The 16192-nt window shown below is 49.6% G+C and overlaps 2 protein-coding genes across 8 annotated transcripts in view; one reads left to right on the forward strand and one right to left on the reverse strand.

Annotated features, from left to right (window-relative positions):
• The window catches only part of LOC141094149 (uncharacterized), a 454882-nt gene that overhangs the window by 334658 nt on the left and 104032 nt on the right, over positions 1-16192 (reverse strand). The window lies entirely within an intron of this gene.
• The window catches only part of LOC141094164 (uncharacterized), a 46285-nt gene continuing 30593 nt past the window's right edge, over positions 501-16192 (forward strand). Inside the window, exon 1 of the mRNA XM_073579916.1 lies at positions 501-716. The gene's annotated coding sequence lies outside the window, so the exon portion shown is untranslated. The remainder of the gene's footprint in view (positions 717-16192) is intronic.

Consider the following 16192-nt stretch of genomic DNA (forward strand, 5'->3'; position numbering starts at 1 on the left):
TGATGGAAGATGCTCCACCCTGGGACATTGCAGGAGGCGACCCTCACTCACGTTCCACCTCATCTTCTAACCCTGCTCCCTATAATAACTACAACCTGTGGAGATGGGAGACGGGTTTTCCTTGATGCCCCAGGAGGTTCCGGGAAAACATTCTTCATTAATCTGCTGCTCGCAGAAATTCTCTCCATCAATAACATTGCTCCGGCCGCTGCATCGTCTGGGGTTGTGGCCGCTCTCTAAGATGGAGGCCGCACGGCTCATTCAGCACCAGGATCACCCTTGAATCCAGCGCTCTTGGAATCTCCCGCCTGTAATATCACTAAGATCTTTCACAGATCTGGAAGGATCCAATCACTTAATGGGGGGAATGTTCTACTTTTTGCATATGACTTCTGCCAAACGTTCCCTGTTCTTAAGGAGCAACTCCAGCACAGCGGAGTCCTGCACACACTGAGGCCCCTGATCATGTGACCCCTGACTCCTCCCCTCCTGTGACCTCATCACAGGTCCTGTGCATACAGATGACCCATATATGTGGAGTGCGGCCCTATAAAGGTGTGCTCTCGGTGGGTGTCGGAGGTTTCCAGCAAATGTTCCTAGGTTGTCACCGTGCGAAGCCCAGAGACTTTCCCAGATCTACCTGATTCACAGAGTCTACAGGACCCCCAGCTTCCTACATAAGATTGGAGTGCGAACAGATGCAAAATGCCCTAGATGTGAGTGTGGGGAAGCTCCTCTATTGCATGTGTTTTGGGAATGTCCAAAGATAGGATAAAGTATTTGGGATACAACTCGCAGTAGATCCTCGTGTGTGTGTGTGTGTGTGTGTGTGTGCTGGGGCTACTGGAGGATGGCACTGACCCGGAGTCTCACCTGGCTATAGCCATTGGCAGAGTTTTATTCCAAGCGAGAAAACTTATAGCATTCCATTGGCTGGACTCCCGACCCCTGAATATCAGGGAATTGAAGGGGAGGATAAACAGTAATATCTGGTTGGAGGAAGGAGCGTATATGAAACTCAATGCAATGCGCAAGTATGAAGGGATATGGGAACCATGACTAGATTCTCCAGGATCACCATCTGACCAGCTGATTAAAGGGAGAATTCTTCTACAGTAGCAATTTCTAGTGGTAACATCATAATAATGCTCAAACGTGACGGAATATGGGAGTGTATGGACATAGAGACGAGATTCTCTGGTAAGGTGTAAATTGGTTACATGGAAAAGATACAACCTAATACAACCTCTCTCCTCCTGTACCAGTTATGACTTGTATTGTTTAAGATTATTGTACTTGTTTTTATGTATACCCCTCCTCACATGTAAAGCGCCATGGAATAAATGGCGCTATAACAATAAATAATAATAATAATAATAATAATTCTGTATGGACTTGATATATATGCTGTATCTGATATGTGCTGTCAGCATTGGAAAGTGTATGTAACCATGGTTTGTTTTTCAATTTTTACCACCATACACAGTAATGTTGACTGTGACTGTCCGGCCGCATCACGTTATCGGGTTTATAGAAGACCCAGTGACGCGATGCTCGGCACACCGTCCTCAGGAGGCAGCTCAGGGAGAGTTGTTATAGGAGGGAGCTTAGATTATTGTTCGCCCCCTAAATATTATAAAGTTGTATCCTTTAGTGTCTTACCTGGAGCGCTATAGGGTGTATTTAACCCCTTCCAAAGCCTGTTTTCACCTTCCTGACCAGGCCAATATTTTCAATCCTGACCCCTGTCCCTTTATGACGTAATAACTCTGGACGCTTCAGTGGATCCCACTGATTTTAAGACTGTTTTCCTCATGACATATTGTACTTCATGATAGTGGTAAAACTTCTTTGATATGATTTACATTTATTTGTTAAAAAATAGGAAATTAGGTAAAAATTTTGGTAAATTTTGCAATTTTCAAATGTTTTAATTTTTATGCCCTTTAATCAGAGATCAGAGTTTCGTAGGTCACTCCCAGTCACGCTGCGCTCTGCAATAGCGGTGATTTCAGTAACATTATTGATGTCATCACCGCTCTCGCCTGTCTCGCGGAGCGCAGCCTGACTGGGAGTTGTACATCAGCTGTCGTCACAAGCAGCGTTTCATGGGGACATCATGGAAAGGGAGTTGTGGTGTGAAAACACACCTGCTGCAATGGCTCGGACGCCTTTTATTAGCCAGTATTGTATCCCTTGGGTGTTCCTTGTATAGTGATTGTCACATGAAAACAAGATCCCAAATGTCAGAACCAATACACATACATGACATAAAGATAATAAATGACACAAGAAACAGCAAAAAAAGGTAAAGAAACAAACAACCACGCACGTCCATAGAGTGACAGGATTATAACCTACTAATACTAGAAATATATTGCACAGGGGATATCACAGCCAATTCCCACAAGAAGAATCCTGGAAACACAGAATTAGAAATGATTCTTTCTCCGCAGTTTCTATAGGACTTAATACATTCCTGATTCCGGGGAGTAATAGAAATACTGCAGAAAACAGGAAGAAAGTTCAGAGAAGATGCTTCATAGAAAGACATTGAAGTTACAGACGCCATTTAACCCTTTAGGAGAAAGTGATTCCAGCACTTTACCGAGTAAATCCCACCAGAACTGTAGCAGTAGTATAGACCCCAATATCCACAGGTGTCCCTTCTAATTGGGGGAAACTATCACCTCTAATAATCCTCGGACAGTTCTGACAAACACGGAAAAGTGCCCCTTTATGGAGGGGACAGAAAGTCTGTTTAGTCTCTTTAGCTTCATAGTATCAGCTCTAATCCAATGGTGAGAGAGCGATTTACCCTGAAGAGTCACAAATTGTGGGGTTGTTATAAAATGTTATATTTAGGGGGTTTTGTGTTGTCTCCTTATAAGAATCACAATGGTTTTCTTTCTTTTCCGCTGAAAGATACAAACGACACAACTGTTAGGCGTCGGGTTCCTGCAGCAGCTCAACAGGAATCCAGAGCCTCACATTCTGCGGTCTCCCATTATTTATTGACCGCAGAGAAGTTTGCTCAGCAGTCCCGGCATTCCAGATGCTCTGCCCAGACCTGCTCTGTGGGTCTGGCTGTTGCTGTCACCTTTGGGTCAGCAATAGCAATGCAGGCTGCTCAGCAGCAAATAGCTCCAGAGGCTAAGTCCTTCTGTCGCTCCACTGAGCATGCTCACGAGACGATCTCCCATTGGAGATCGGGAGTCACATGTCCAGGTCCTTCTCCAGATCTGATTGGTCCATCTCAGGGATCTGGAAGCTTCTGGCTCTAAAAGGTTCACATGGCCGCTTGGCCATGCGCTAGTTGCTACTGTGTGAATGATGATGGATGCAAGAACCTGCGAATGACTCATTAAGATCCCCTCCCTCTGATATTACAAGTGTGTATAGGGACTTAGCTTTACAGTCAGCACCAGCAAGCTACAGCCACAATTAGCATCTACACAGCACTAGCGTCCGACAGTGCACCCCCTCTTGGGCATTGTCACACAGCAGCTGGGTCAGTCTCCGCACTTGTTGGCATCTGCAGTAGTGATGCCACATGCACGGTAGGTCTAGACAGACACCGACCCTGTGTCTTGGGCCCGAGTCCTGTGACCATATAGCATGCGTGCACACCACTGAGACCTGTGTGGTCAACAGGCTCAGCATTTATGTCTTAAGGCACCTCTGTGAACATAACAGAGCTCTCCAGGTGACGTTCAACCCGCATGGACTATACTGCCACATTGTGCATCTGCCATTAACTAGCAGCATTAACTCCTTCTGCACAGTGGACCCCAGGCGGCGAATGCACTTTACGTTATTTAATATTTAGTGTGTTCCACCGTCCCTAACACCAACTATGAAAGATTGGTGTCATGATCCAGACCGGGTTTTGAGACCTGTTATCCCTTTTTCCCAGTCTGGTCATGTTAAGCGTCGGATTCCTGGCACTGCATAGCGGGAATCCAGAGCCAGACATCCTGTGGTCTCCCATGCTTCCTCGACCGCTCCAGGTGTTGCTCAGCAAACACGGCGAGCCAGGCTTGCTGCTCAGACTCGCTCTGACAGCCTGGATGTTGCTGCTACCTCTGGTGCAGCAATGGCAGCGCAACCTGCTTTGCAGGGAACCGCTCCTGAGGCTAAGTCCTCATGCCGTGCTACTGGGCATGCCCGCAACTTGACCTCTCACTGGAGAGCAGGGGTCACATGCTCAGGTCCTGCGTCGGATCTGATTGGTCCTTCCCAAGCTAATGGAAGGTTCCGGAAGCGCATCGCTATAAAAAGCCCGCAGGGCGGCTTGGCGATGCGCTAGTGTAGACTTATCTTGCTATGTGTGTGAATGGTGACGGATGCATGGACTGGTGGCTGACTCATTATGAAACCCCTTCCCTCGGATAATATGATTGGTGACAGAGTGTGTTCTTAGGTCAGCACCAGGTAGTGGCAAGCTACGCCACAGTGCTCCATCGCCTACACTAGCGTCCGTCGGTGCCCAGTTCTCGGCGCCGACGCTTGCGGCTATAGTTGCCGCTGCGCTGCATTAACAGCAGCTATTGGTGTTCGCGGCTGCGACGCCACACGCTGACTCCTGTGACGATAACAGGGCCAGCGCCTTTGCATTTATTTCTGGCAAGCGACTCTGTGTCTGAACAGAGCCGCTCCTAGCGTTCGGGTGACGTTAACCCGTGCGTACTACGTCACCTTCTGGTGCATCTGCCATTACTCAGCAGCCGTCTTACCAACTACCGCACGGTGGACCCCGGGCGGCGAACGCACCTCTTATTATTTTATATCTGGTGCGTTCCGCCGACCATAACATTACACTAGCGCCAGGGTCTGGCTGACAATGGCAGACGTGCAGCAGCTGCAGCGCTACATTCGGCAGCTGGAGAGCAGGTTGGCGGCTATCGAGAGCACCAACTCAGCTGCGAATGCTGCGCTAGCTGCCGCCCAGACGGTCGCTGAGGCCATCTCACGTGTGCCCACACTCTTGCCCTCGCCGACAATCTCTTCCCTCCCGCTCCCCGTTAAGTTTTCGGGTGAAAGCGCCACCTGTAGGGGATTTGTCAGTCAGTGCTCCGTTCACCTGGAGTTGCTGGCTGCACGGATTCCTACAGAGCGGGCTAAGGTGGGCTTCATTGTCTCCTTATTGTCTGGCCGGGCATTGCAGTGGGCCACGCCATTGTGGGAACGTGATGATCCCGTGGTTCAGGGGCCTGCTCAGTTCCTCGCGGCTCTGAAGCAGGTCTTCTTAGAACCATGGGTCACGCACGATACGGCTCTCCAACTGTTGTCGTTAACACAAGGGTCACTCTCGGTTAGCCATTATGCTGTTCGGTTTCGGACATTGGCTTCCGAACTGGAGTGGCCGGACAAAGTATTAGTCCCAGTGTTCTGGAGAAGCCTAGCTGAGCACGTCAAGGATGCTCTAGCTACCCGAGATATTCCCACAACTCTGGAGGAATTGATCGCCGTCTCCACGCGTATTGAGCTCCGGTTCATGGAGCGCGGGTTGGAGAGGACTCAATCCAGACGTAAAATTAACCTGGCTCCCACCTTTACCGAACCGCTGAGCCATTCCGCACAGGAGTCTCCCTCCACCGAGCCCATGGAGGTATCTCGCACCAGCACTAAGCCACGTCAGGTGCGGGGCTCCCTGCGCTGTTATCACTGCCAACACTTTGGCCACTCGGCTGGCACATGTCCTCAGCAGCCAAAGGGAAGACCCCGTTCCATGGTTGTAGGTGGTGGCCAGTCCCAGATGGAGTCCTTTTCTCCTAAGCCGGTATTCCGGGGTACCCTAGATAACGGTTCCTCCACCTGGGAGGCAGAGGTCACTCTGGATTCCGGGGCCGAGGGGAACTTTATGTCCTCCAGGTTTGCCCAGAGTCACACTATCCCTCTGGTATTACTTCCACAACCTCTGACCATCAGGGTGGTGGATGTGGCACCATTGCCGTCTCAAGTGACCCATCAGACTGTCCCACTCGGTCTCGCCATGTCCCCCTCACATCGGGAGACCCTGTCCTTGCTTATTATGCCTCATGGCATCGATCAGGTACTCCTCGGGGTTCCCTGGCTTCGTTGTCACTCCCCTCACATTGATTGGGCTTTGGGGAGAATATTGGGCTGGAGCAAGAACTGCGAGGGTAGGTGCCTCAGGGACAGTCTTCAGGTAGCGTCTACGGAGCTGCCTACAGATCTCTCCACGCTCCCTGAACCTTACCATCAATATGCGGACGTCTTCTCTAAGAAGTCCGCGGAGACACTCCCGCCGCACCGTCCCTATGACTGCCCAATTGACCTCCTGCCAGGAACAGAACCTCCTCGAGGTTGTGTTTACCCATTATCTCTCCCGGAGACGGAGGCAATGTCCCAATACATCCGGGAGAACCTGGCACGGGGCTTTATCAGGAAGTCGGTGTCACCGGCCGGGGCAGGCTTCTTCTTCGTTCAGAAGAAGAGCGGAGAGTTACGCCCTTGCATCGACTACCGGGGTCTCAATGCCATCACGGTAAAGAATAAGTACCCTCTCCCGTTGATCTCCGAGTTGTTCGGCAGGTTGCGTGGGGCGCAACTCTTTACTAAGCTAGATCTACGAGGGGCATACAACCTGATCCGTATTCGCGAGGGAGACGAGTGGAAGACAGCTTTTAATACTCGGGATGGCCATTATGAATATCTGGTCACGCCCTTCGGCCTTTGTAATGCGCCCGCTGTCTTCCAGGACTTCGTCAACGACGTCTTCCGTGACATGCTTTCTACCTCGGTACAAAAAAAGAAAAGAGAAGCCAGCGTTGCCAAGGTCAGAACGCATAACATAAAGTGCATTGGCACATAACATCTAACTATTCAAAATAAGATATTTAGCAAAAAAATTGATCAATTCAATTGAGCCGCGCCAAGGCAATCTCATGTGGGGGGTCCTACTCTACGTTTTTAATAAACACTGTGCCATTACGGCCTCCTAGATACATTAAAAGCAAGACCACTTTAAATGCAATCCGTACCTGAGCATTTCTGGATCGCTCCCATGATGCCAGAAAAGGCAAGTGCGGATGAAGGCCAACCAGGTCTGAATGCAGACGTGTCAGGTTTTAGCCTCCACACATTGCCTGACCAGCAAGCATAGATGAAGGGCAATGCAGGTTCAGATACAGGTGCACAATTAAATAAAGCTTGGGGCAGGGTGGGGCTGCTGTGTATGTGCACAGCAGCCTAGATCCATCACAGTGAACACAGAAAAAATGGCGAACACAACCCAGCGCGCACGGCAACAGTGGTGGTCAGCCACATACCAATGTACAAAAAAAGAAAAGAGAAGCCAGCGTTGCCAAGGTCAGAACGCATAACATAAAGTGCATTTGCACATAACATCTAACTGTATTCAAAATGAGATATTTAGCAAAAAAATTGATCAATTCAATTGAGCCACCCCGCCGCGCCAAGGCAATCTCATGTGGGGGGTCCTACTCTACGTTTTTAATAAACACTGTGCCATTACGGCCTCCTAGATACATTAAAAGCAAGACCACTTTAAATGCAATCCGTACCTGAGCATTTCTGGATCGCTCCCATGATGCCAGAAAAGGCAAGTGCGGATGAAGGCCAACCAGGTCTGAATGCAGACGTGTCAGGTTTTAGCCTCCACACATTGCCTGACCAGCAAGCATAGATGAAGGGCAATGCAGGTTCAGATACAGGTGCACAATTAAATAAAGCTTGGGGCAGGGTGGGGCTGCTGTGTATGTGCACAGCAGCCTAGATCCATCACAGTGAACACAGAAAAAATGGCGAACACAACCCAGCGCGCACGGCAACAGTGGTGGTCAGCCACATACCAATGTACAAAAAAGAAAAGAGAAGCCAGCGTTGCCAAGGTCAGAACGCATAACATAAAGTGCATTTGCACATAACATCTAACTGTATTCAAAATGAGATATTTAGCAAAAAAATTGATCAATTCAATTGAGCCACCCCGCCGCGCCAAGGCAATCTCATGTGGGGGGTCCTACTCTACGTTTTTAATACGTTTTTAATAAACACTGTGCCATTACGGCCTCCTAGATACATTAAAAGCAAGACCACTTTAAATGCAATCCGTACCTGAGCATTTCTGGATCGCTCCCATGATGCCAGAAAAGGCAAGTGCGGATGAAGGCCAACCAGGTCTGAATGCAGACGTGTCAGGTTTTATCCTCCACACATTGCCTGACCAGCAAGCATAGATGAAGGGCAATGCAGGTTCAGATACAGGTGCACAATTAAATAAAGCTTGGGTGGTGGTCTACCACGGTGGTGGTCTATCTGGATGACATCCTCATCTTTTCGCCAGATTTGCCCACCCACCGGAAAGATGTCTGCAGGGTATTTGACCGCCTACGGGCGAATTCCCTGTTCGCCAAGCTGGAGAAGTGTCAGTTCGAGCAGGAGTCCTTGCCATTTCTGGGCTACGTCATCTTGGCCCAGGGGTTGGCTATGGATCCGGCCAAACTGGAAGCGGTTATGGACTGGCAGGAACCCCATTCTCTTAAAGCGGTGCAGCGCTTTTTAGGGTTCGTTAACTATTATCGCCAGTTTATACCCCACTTCTCCACCCTGGCGTGGACCGAACAGGTTTCTAAGGCCTTTTCCTCCATAAAGTCCCACTTTGCAGGCGCTCCCATTCTACACCGTCCCGATGTGGATAAGCCGTTTATCCTTGAGGTAGATGCTTCTTCCGTCGGTGCAGGAGCAGTCCTTTACCAAAAGGATGCTCAAGGTCGGAAGCATCCCTGCTTCTTCTATTCTAAGACATTCTCACTGGCAGAGAAAAATTACTCCATCGGCGACAGGGAGCTGCTGGCCATGAAATTGGCTTTTTCCGAGTGGAGACATCTCCTGGAGGGAGCCCGGTTCCCCTTTCAGGTCTTCACGGACCATAAAAACCTGGTCTATCTTCAGACGGCCCAACGCCTGAATTCCCGTCAGGCCAGGTGGTCGCTCTTCTTTTCTCTCTTCCGCTTCACCCTACACTACCTCTCCGGGGAGAATAACGTCCGAGCAGATGCCCTCTCACGCTCGGTGGTCTCAGCGGAGGAGGGAGAAGCGGAGCCTCGGTTAATTCTCCCTCCGGAGAGTTTTACGACCGTGGCTCCTATCGCTCTCGAGTCGGTACCGCCAGGCATGACCTTGGTGCCCCCTCGGCTACGGCCGGAGGTTCATGCCTGGGCACATGCCTCCAGGCTAGGTGGCCAAAACGGACCACCGAACTCCTGGCAAGGTCATATTGGTGGCCACATATGGCTCGAGACGTCAAGGCATACGTGAAAGCATGCGTCTCGTGTGCCCGGAACAGGCCCTCTAGACAGAGGCCGGCGGGGCTCTTGCTTCCCCTGCCAGTAGCAGATAGACCATGGGAAATGGTGGGCATGGACTTTATAGTTGGCCTGCCCAAGTCCAGTGGCAGTACGGTCATCTGGGTGGTTACCGACCATTTTTCCAAAATGGTACATCTGGTGCCACTCGCACGCCTACCCTCCGCACGAGGTCTGGCCGTCCTGTTCATTAAGCATGTATTCCGTTTACATGGAATGCCGGACAAAATCGTAAGTGACCGAGGTCCCCAGTTTGCGTCTCATTTTTGGAGGGAGCTCTGCAGCTTACTCAGCATCGAGCTAAATCTGTCTTCCGCCTACCATCCCGAGACTAATGGCTTGGTCGAAAGGGCCAATCAGACCTTGGTCACCTATCTACAACATTTTGTCTCTGCCAGGCAGGATGACTGGGCATCCTTGCTGCCTTGGGCTGAGTTTGCCCTAAACAATGCGGTGGCCGATTCCACTGGTCAGACGCCTTTTCTCCTAAATTATGGTCAACACCCTTGCGTCCCTGTCCCAATGCCGGTGTCCTCCACTGACTCCAGGGTGGCAGACTGGGCAGTGGAGGCCCGGGACATTTGGGATCGCACGCAGGATGCTATACGGGCATCTAAAGAAAGGATGATGGCGTCCGCCGACACGCATCGGCGACCCGCACCAAGCTTCTCCCCTGGCGACATGGTGTGGCTCTCCACCTGGAATATCAAACTGCGGGTCAAGTCTCCCAAATTCGCACCACGTTACATTGGACCGTTCAAGGTTCTCGAGCGACTTAGCTCAGTGGTCTACCGCCTGGCTCTTCCTCCACATTTGGCCATATCGGATGTGTTTCATGTGTCCCTCCTCAAACCAGTTCACATGGTCCGGTTTTCTGAGCCATCCACCGGGTCATCAGACTTATCGTCTGACGAGTTTGAGGTTAACGCCATCGTGGGGCGCAGGTTTGTCCGTGGCAAAAAGTTTTATTTGGTGGACTGGAAGGGTCATGGTCCCGAGGCTCAGACCTGGGAGCCGGTGGAGAACATTCATGCACCGCTCCTGATCGCAGCTTTTGAGCGCAGTGAGGTGGCCCTGGGGGGGTAATGTTAGGCGTCGGATTCCTGGCACTGCACAGCGGGAATCCAGAGCCAGACATCCTGCGGTCTCCCATTCTTCCTCGACCGCTCCGGGTGTTGCTCAGCAAACACAGCGAGCCAGGCTTGCTGCTCAGACTCGCTCTGACAGCCTGGATGTTGCTGCCACCTCTGGTGCAGCAATGGCAGCGCAACCTGCTTTGCAGGGAACCGCTCCTGAGGCTAAGTCCTCATGCCGTGCTACTGGGCATGCCCGCAACTTGACCTCTCACTGGAGAGCAGGGGTCACATGCTCAGGTCCTGCGTCGGATCTGATTGGTCCTTCCCAAGCTAATGGAAGGTTCCGGAAGCGCATCGCTATAAAAAGCCCGCAGGGCGGCTCGGCGATGCGCTAGTGTAGACTTATCTTGCTATGTGTGTGAATGGTGACGGATGCATGGACTGGTGGCTGACTCATTATGAAACCCCTTCCCTCGGATAATACGATTGGTGACAGAGTGTGTTCTTAGGTCAGCACCAGGTAGTGGCAAGCTACGCCACAGTGCTCCATCGCCTACACTAGCGTCCGTCGGTGCCCGGTTCTCGGCGCTGACGCTTGCGGCTATAGTTGCCGTTGCGCTGCATTAACAGCAACTATTGGTGTTCGCGGCTGCGACGCCACACGCTGACTCCTGTGACGATAACAGGGCCAGCGCCTTTGCATATTTTTCTGGCAAGCGACTCTGTGTCTGAACAGAGCCGCTCCTAGCGTTCGGGTGACGTTAACCCGTGCGCACTACGTCACCTTCTGGTGCATCTGCCATTACTCAGCAGCGGTCTTGCCAACTACCGCACGGTGGACACCGGGCGGCGAACGCACCTCTTATTATTTTATATCTGGTGCGTTCCGCCGACCATAACAAAGAGTTAAACTTTTCCAGCCTCAGTCTAGGTTCAGGTTGGCTATTTATCACTGCTGCTTCCTGCAGGCGATGTCAGTTATAGTTCTGCCTACGGCGTGAGTAGCGGACTCTGTTACATCCTATTTTGTCCTGCTGCTTTTCCTGACTCGACCCGTGTCTGTGTTATTCCATGCTCCCTGTCCTGACTGTGTGTGTCTCCTTTGTGTCTGGACTTCTTGGTACTTGAACTCGGCTTGGACCCTGACCTTCTTTTGTCTCTTGTCTTTGGCATATCTGCTCCAGACCATTACTGATCCCCTGGCTTGTCTCTGACCCTTAGTTTGCTTATTCCTTTGGTACTGCGCTACAGTGTGTTGCTTGACTCGGCTTGCTTGACTGTTCTGCTACCCCCTTTGGTGGCCTGGCTTGAAGCACGACAGGCCTGCTCTGTTTAGGTGCAGTCCTGCTTCCACTCTATTGCCATCTAGTGGAGCCTGCACTGCAGCAAGTGTGATAATGGGAACCAAGGAATCATGTATTACTCTCATACTACTATGCCCCCACACAGTATAATGATCCCACAGTACCACCATCCTCATTTTTACTTTATCACTGAGAGGAAAGAGCTGGAGGCTCACAGAGTGTAATCCTAAGATAATTTTTATTTAATCAATTCAAAATACATCTATGGTGAGATATGGATCACCCCCAGGGCAGGTGTGGGGATTACTCGGTACCGGGCCGGTGTCTCAAAGGGAAGTTTTGCGGTGGCGGTGACCCGGTCCGTGGCCCTGGGTGTCCATGTAAAATAGGTAGAATGGAATAAAGTTTATAGGTAGATAATTCGTGACGCCATCTGTGGTACTCGGCAATGAAGGTGTTAAGCCGACGCTGTGGTGCTTATCCTCTGGGACAGATGGTGTGGCGCAGCAAAGATGTAATAGCTCTCCACAGGTAGAGCTGTAGTCCCAGGTCAGTGATAGAAGATGTTGAGGTAGATGGTGTAGTGTTAGGCACAGAGATGTAGCCGTGCTGAGTAAGTTAGCTCAGGAAGAAGGCACTGTCACAACTGAGTGCAGTACCAATTCTTTTACTCACGTTTCTGGCACAGACAGGTGCCCGCTTCAATGCTACAGCCTCCAGGTCAAGGACACAGCCAACTCCCAGGCAGATGGATTAACCCTTCCAGCACTCCCTTCCAAATGTGCCTTTTCTGAACATCTCCTTTCTAGCGCTAATCTGAAGTACTTGTAGTTCTGAATTACACTCAAGTTCCTCCTTCTTGATGTTACTTAAACTTCACATGTATGACAGGCGGCTTTAGCCTGCTTCGGGGACTCCATACAATCATGTCCCGGCTCACACACGTTGACACTGTGTCTTCGAGTCTGAGGTGGGAATAAAGCGGTCACAACTTCTATTCCTCCGGTTTCTGCTGCAGGATCATTAGTATCACACACAGCCTCGGATACCGGTGCCTGGCCTTGGTGCAATGAACTTAGGAAAGGGCTCTGCACTAGCCCCAATACCCAGTCTCTCTCCTCCTCACGTTCCGTGCTTATTTATCTTCCTTCTGAACAACTGATGCTTCTTTCTTCCTCTTTCCTTGCTAGCAGCTCCAGCTCACAGGAGGCTGCTGCATCCTTTCCCTCCTTCCCCCCCCGAAGGGGAACTGACCTATCTTCCTGTCAGCTTTCCCCTCTAGTGTTTCTAAGCTCCACCCAGCACCCAGCACCCTTCATGAACCAAAGCAGCTGCCATAACGGGTGCTCTGCTGTTCTAAGGTGTCTGTGCTGGATGTAGGTGCTGGAGTCTGGTCAGGTGTTACCATCTTACCTGGGAAGTGGTATACTACACCTCAGGAGGAGGTGCAGTACCTCTGTGTTGACTGAACCCTCAGGGACGACACAAACAGAGACTGCTAAGCAAAAAATGGTAGCGTAAAAGACCAGCAAATTAAAGTGCTTAGTGGCACAACAACACAGTACACTAGTATAAGTTACACTATCAGATAGAAGCAAGCAAAATAGTATGTTACACTATCAGATAGAAGCAAGCAAAATTGTGATGGGTCCATTCAGTTAACAATCTGAATTAGATGGCCACAGCCTTTAGCCTAATGAAATAGCTGGTAAAATAAATGTCATGACTCTGGACAGGATGGTTCCGCCTCCATCTTGGTCAGGTCAGGGTTAATTTAGTCCTCCTCTCTTTGGATCTGGGGCGGCTATTTAATGATGGCAGTTCCTGGATTTGGTGTCGGTGATACTTCCGAATCCTCGGTTTGTGGTTGCTGACCCAGGTTACTCGTCCGTAAACGTTGTGTCTCTGTGGTTGTGTGCTTTGCTGTGTATGACCCGGTTTGTCCCCTGACATTTGCCTCTGCATCCTGCTTTGTACTGCTCTGTCCCTCCTGGTTATCTGACCCCTTGGCTTGTCTCTGTTTACTCTTTGTCTTATCCCTAGGTACTATGCTCTCATCTGGCTTTTGACTCTCGGCTCTTCTTGACCACGTTTTCTGTTTGTGCCCTGCACTCTGCGCACTGTTTCTTTCCCTGTACTCACGTGCGGTGACTCCGCCCCCTGGTTACATGACTGCTTAGTGCCAGGTCCTGTGCTCACTGCATTAGTCTCAGGTCTTTGCGCACTGTGTGCCTTGTTCCTGCACTCTCTGTGCTCGTTCATAGGTGTCATCACAATACCCTGGAAGAATGGCCTAGAGTGAGTGATGTAACTCAACTATTTTAATCATGTATTAGACAAAAGGGCCCAAAATGAAAGCCATGAAAGGTTTAAAATAAAGCTACTTACTGTTGATGGTGTAGGTCTAAGTACTCTCCGTCGCCCCAATGCACGTTTCGTCACAACTTAATAAGACGGCTCTATGAGCTTCCAGCTCTTTCCTTTCAGTGTTAATACAGTCATAAAAATCAATTTAAATACTCAAGGGTCTCAAGTAGAAATCATATAGCATACCCTAAAACTAATATTTTATTAATAAAAAACCCACCAGGGTTACACCACAAGTGAACACAAAAGACAAAACAAAAAAAGTGTCCAAAAGTAAATATATTAAAATGAATTGTGGGGAATGTCCTAGGAGTCCCTATTGAGGTAACCTATTTTCACCTTCCTAACCGCGGAGGTTGGCACCCTAGGGGGAACGTTGTGGCGCCCCCGCTCAACGATGGCTGTCCCTAGGGGCCCTATTGTACCCTAGCACCACTAATGAAATCCCTTCCCCGATGCTAAGGGAATCCCTGCCAAATAACAGAGACAAACCTACGATGAGGGGGACCCTAGAACCCACAAAATATTACACATAAAAAGGAACACATGAATAGATAGGCCTATGGGGAGACAGTGCTGTCCTGACTCATGGCTCAGGCATATAAAAATGATTGACAAAAGTATAATACATCATGACTCATCAGCTGCAAACAGTATGTGTCAATCCACCTAATTATCGCAGCATGTGTATTGCTTCACAGACATGTATACAGTGGGGAAAAAAAGTATTTAGTCAGTCAGCAATAGTGCAAGTTCCACCACTTAAAAAGATGAGAGGCGTCTGTAATTTACATCATAGGTAGACCTCAACTATGGGAGACAAACTGAGAAAAAAAAATCCAGAAAATCACATTGTCTGTTTTTTTTTTCATTATATTTGCATATTATGGTGGAAAATAAGTATTTGGTCAGAAACAAAATTTCATCTCAATACTTTGTGATATATCCTTTGTTGGCAATGACAGAGGTCAAACATTTTCTGTAAGTCTTCACAAGGTTTCCACACACTGTTGTTGGTATGTTGGCCCATTCCTCCATGCAGATCTCCTCTAGAGCAGTGATGTTTTTGGCTTTTCGCTTGGCAACACGGACTTTCAACTCCCTCCAAAGGTTTTCTATAGGGTTGAGATCTGGAGACTGGCTAGGCCACTCCAGGACCTTGAAATGCTTCTTACGAAGCCACTCCTTCGTTGCCCTGGCGGTGTGCTTTGGATCATTGTCATGTTGAAAGACCCAGCCACGTTTCATCTTCAATGCCCTTGCTGATGGAAGGAGGTTTGCACTCAAAATCTCACGATACATGGCCCCATTCATTCTTTCATGTACCCGGATCAGTCGTCCTGGCCCCTTTGCAGAGAAACATCCCCAAAGCATGATGTTTCCACCACCATGCTTTACAGTAGGTATGGTGTTTGATGGATGCAACTCAGTATTCTTTTTCCTCCAAACACGACAAGTTGTGTTTCTACCAAACAGTACCAGTTTGGTTTCATCAGACCATAGGACATTCTCCCAAATCTCCTCTGGATCATCCAAATGCTCTCTAGCAAACTTCAGACGGGCCCGGACATGTACAGGCTTAAGCAGTGGGACACGTCTGGCACTGCAGGATCTGAGTCCATGGTGGCGTAGTGTGTTACTTATGGTAGGCCTTGTTACATTGGTCCCAGCTCTCTGCAGTTCATTCACTAGGTCCCCCCGCGTGGTTCTGGGATTTTTGCTCACCGTTCTTGTGATCATTCTGACCCCACGGGGTGGGATTTTGCGTGGAGCACCAGACCGAGGGAGATTATCAGTGGTCTTGTATGTCTTCCATTTTCTAATTATTGCTCCCACAGTTGATTTCTTCACTCCAAGCTGGTTGGCTATTGCAGATTCAGTCTTCCCAGCCTGGTGCAGGGCTACAATTTTGTTTCTGGTGTCCTTTGACAGCTCTTTGGTCTTCACCATAGTGGAGTTTGGAGTCAGACTGTTTGAGGGTGTGCACAGGTGTCTTTTTATACTGATAACAAGTTTAAACAGGTGCCATTACTACAGGTAATGAGTGGAGGAAAGAGGAGACTCTTAAAGAAGAAGTTACTGGTCTGTGAGA

Source organism: Dendrobates tinctorius, unplaced genomic scaffold (assembly GCF_039654945.1).
Source record: "Dendrobates tinctorius isolate UK_male_01 unplaced genomic scaffold, ASM3965494v1 ptg000063l, whole genome shotgun sequence".
NCBI lineage: Eukaryota > Metazoa > Chordata > Amphibia > Anura > Dendrobatidae > Dendrobates > Dendrobates tinctorius.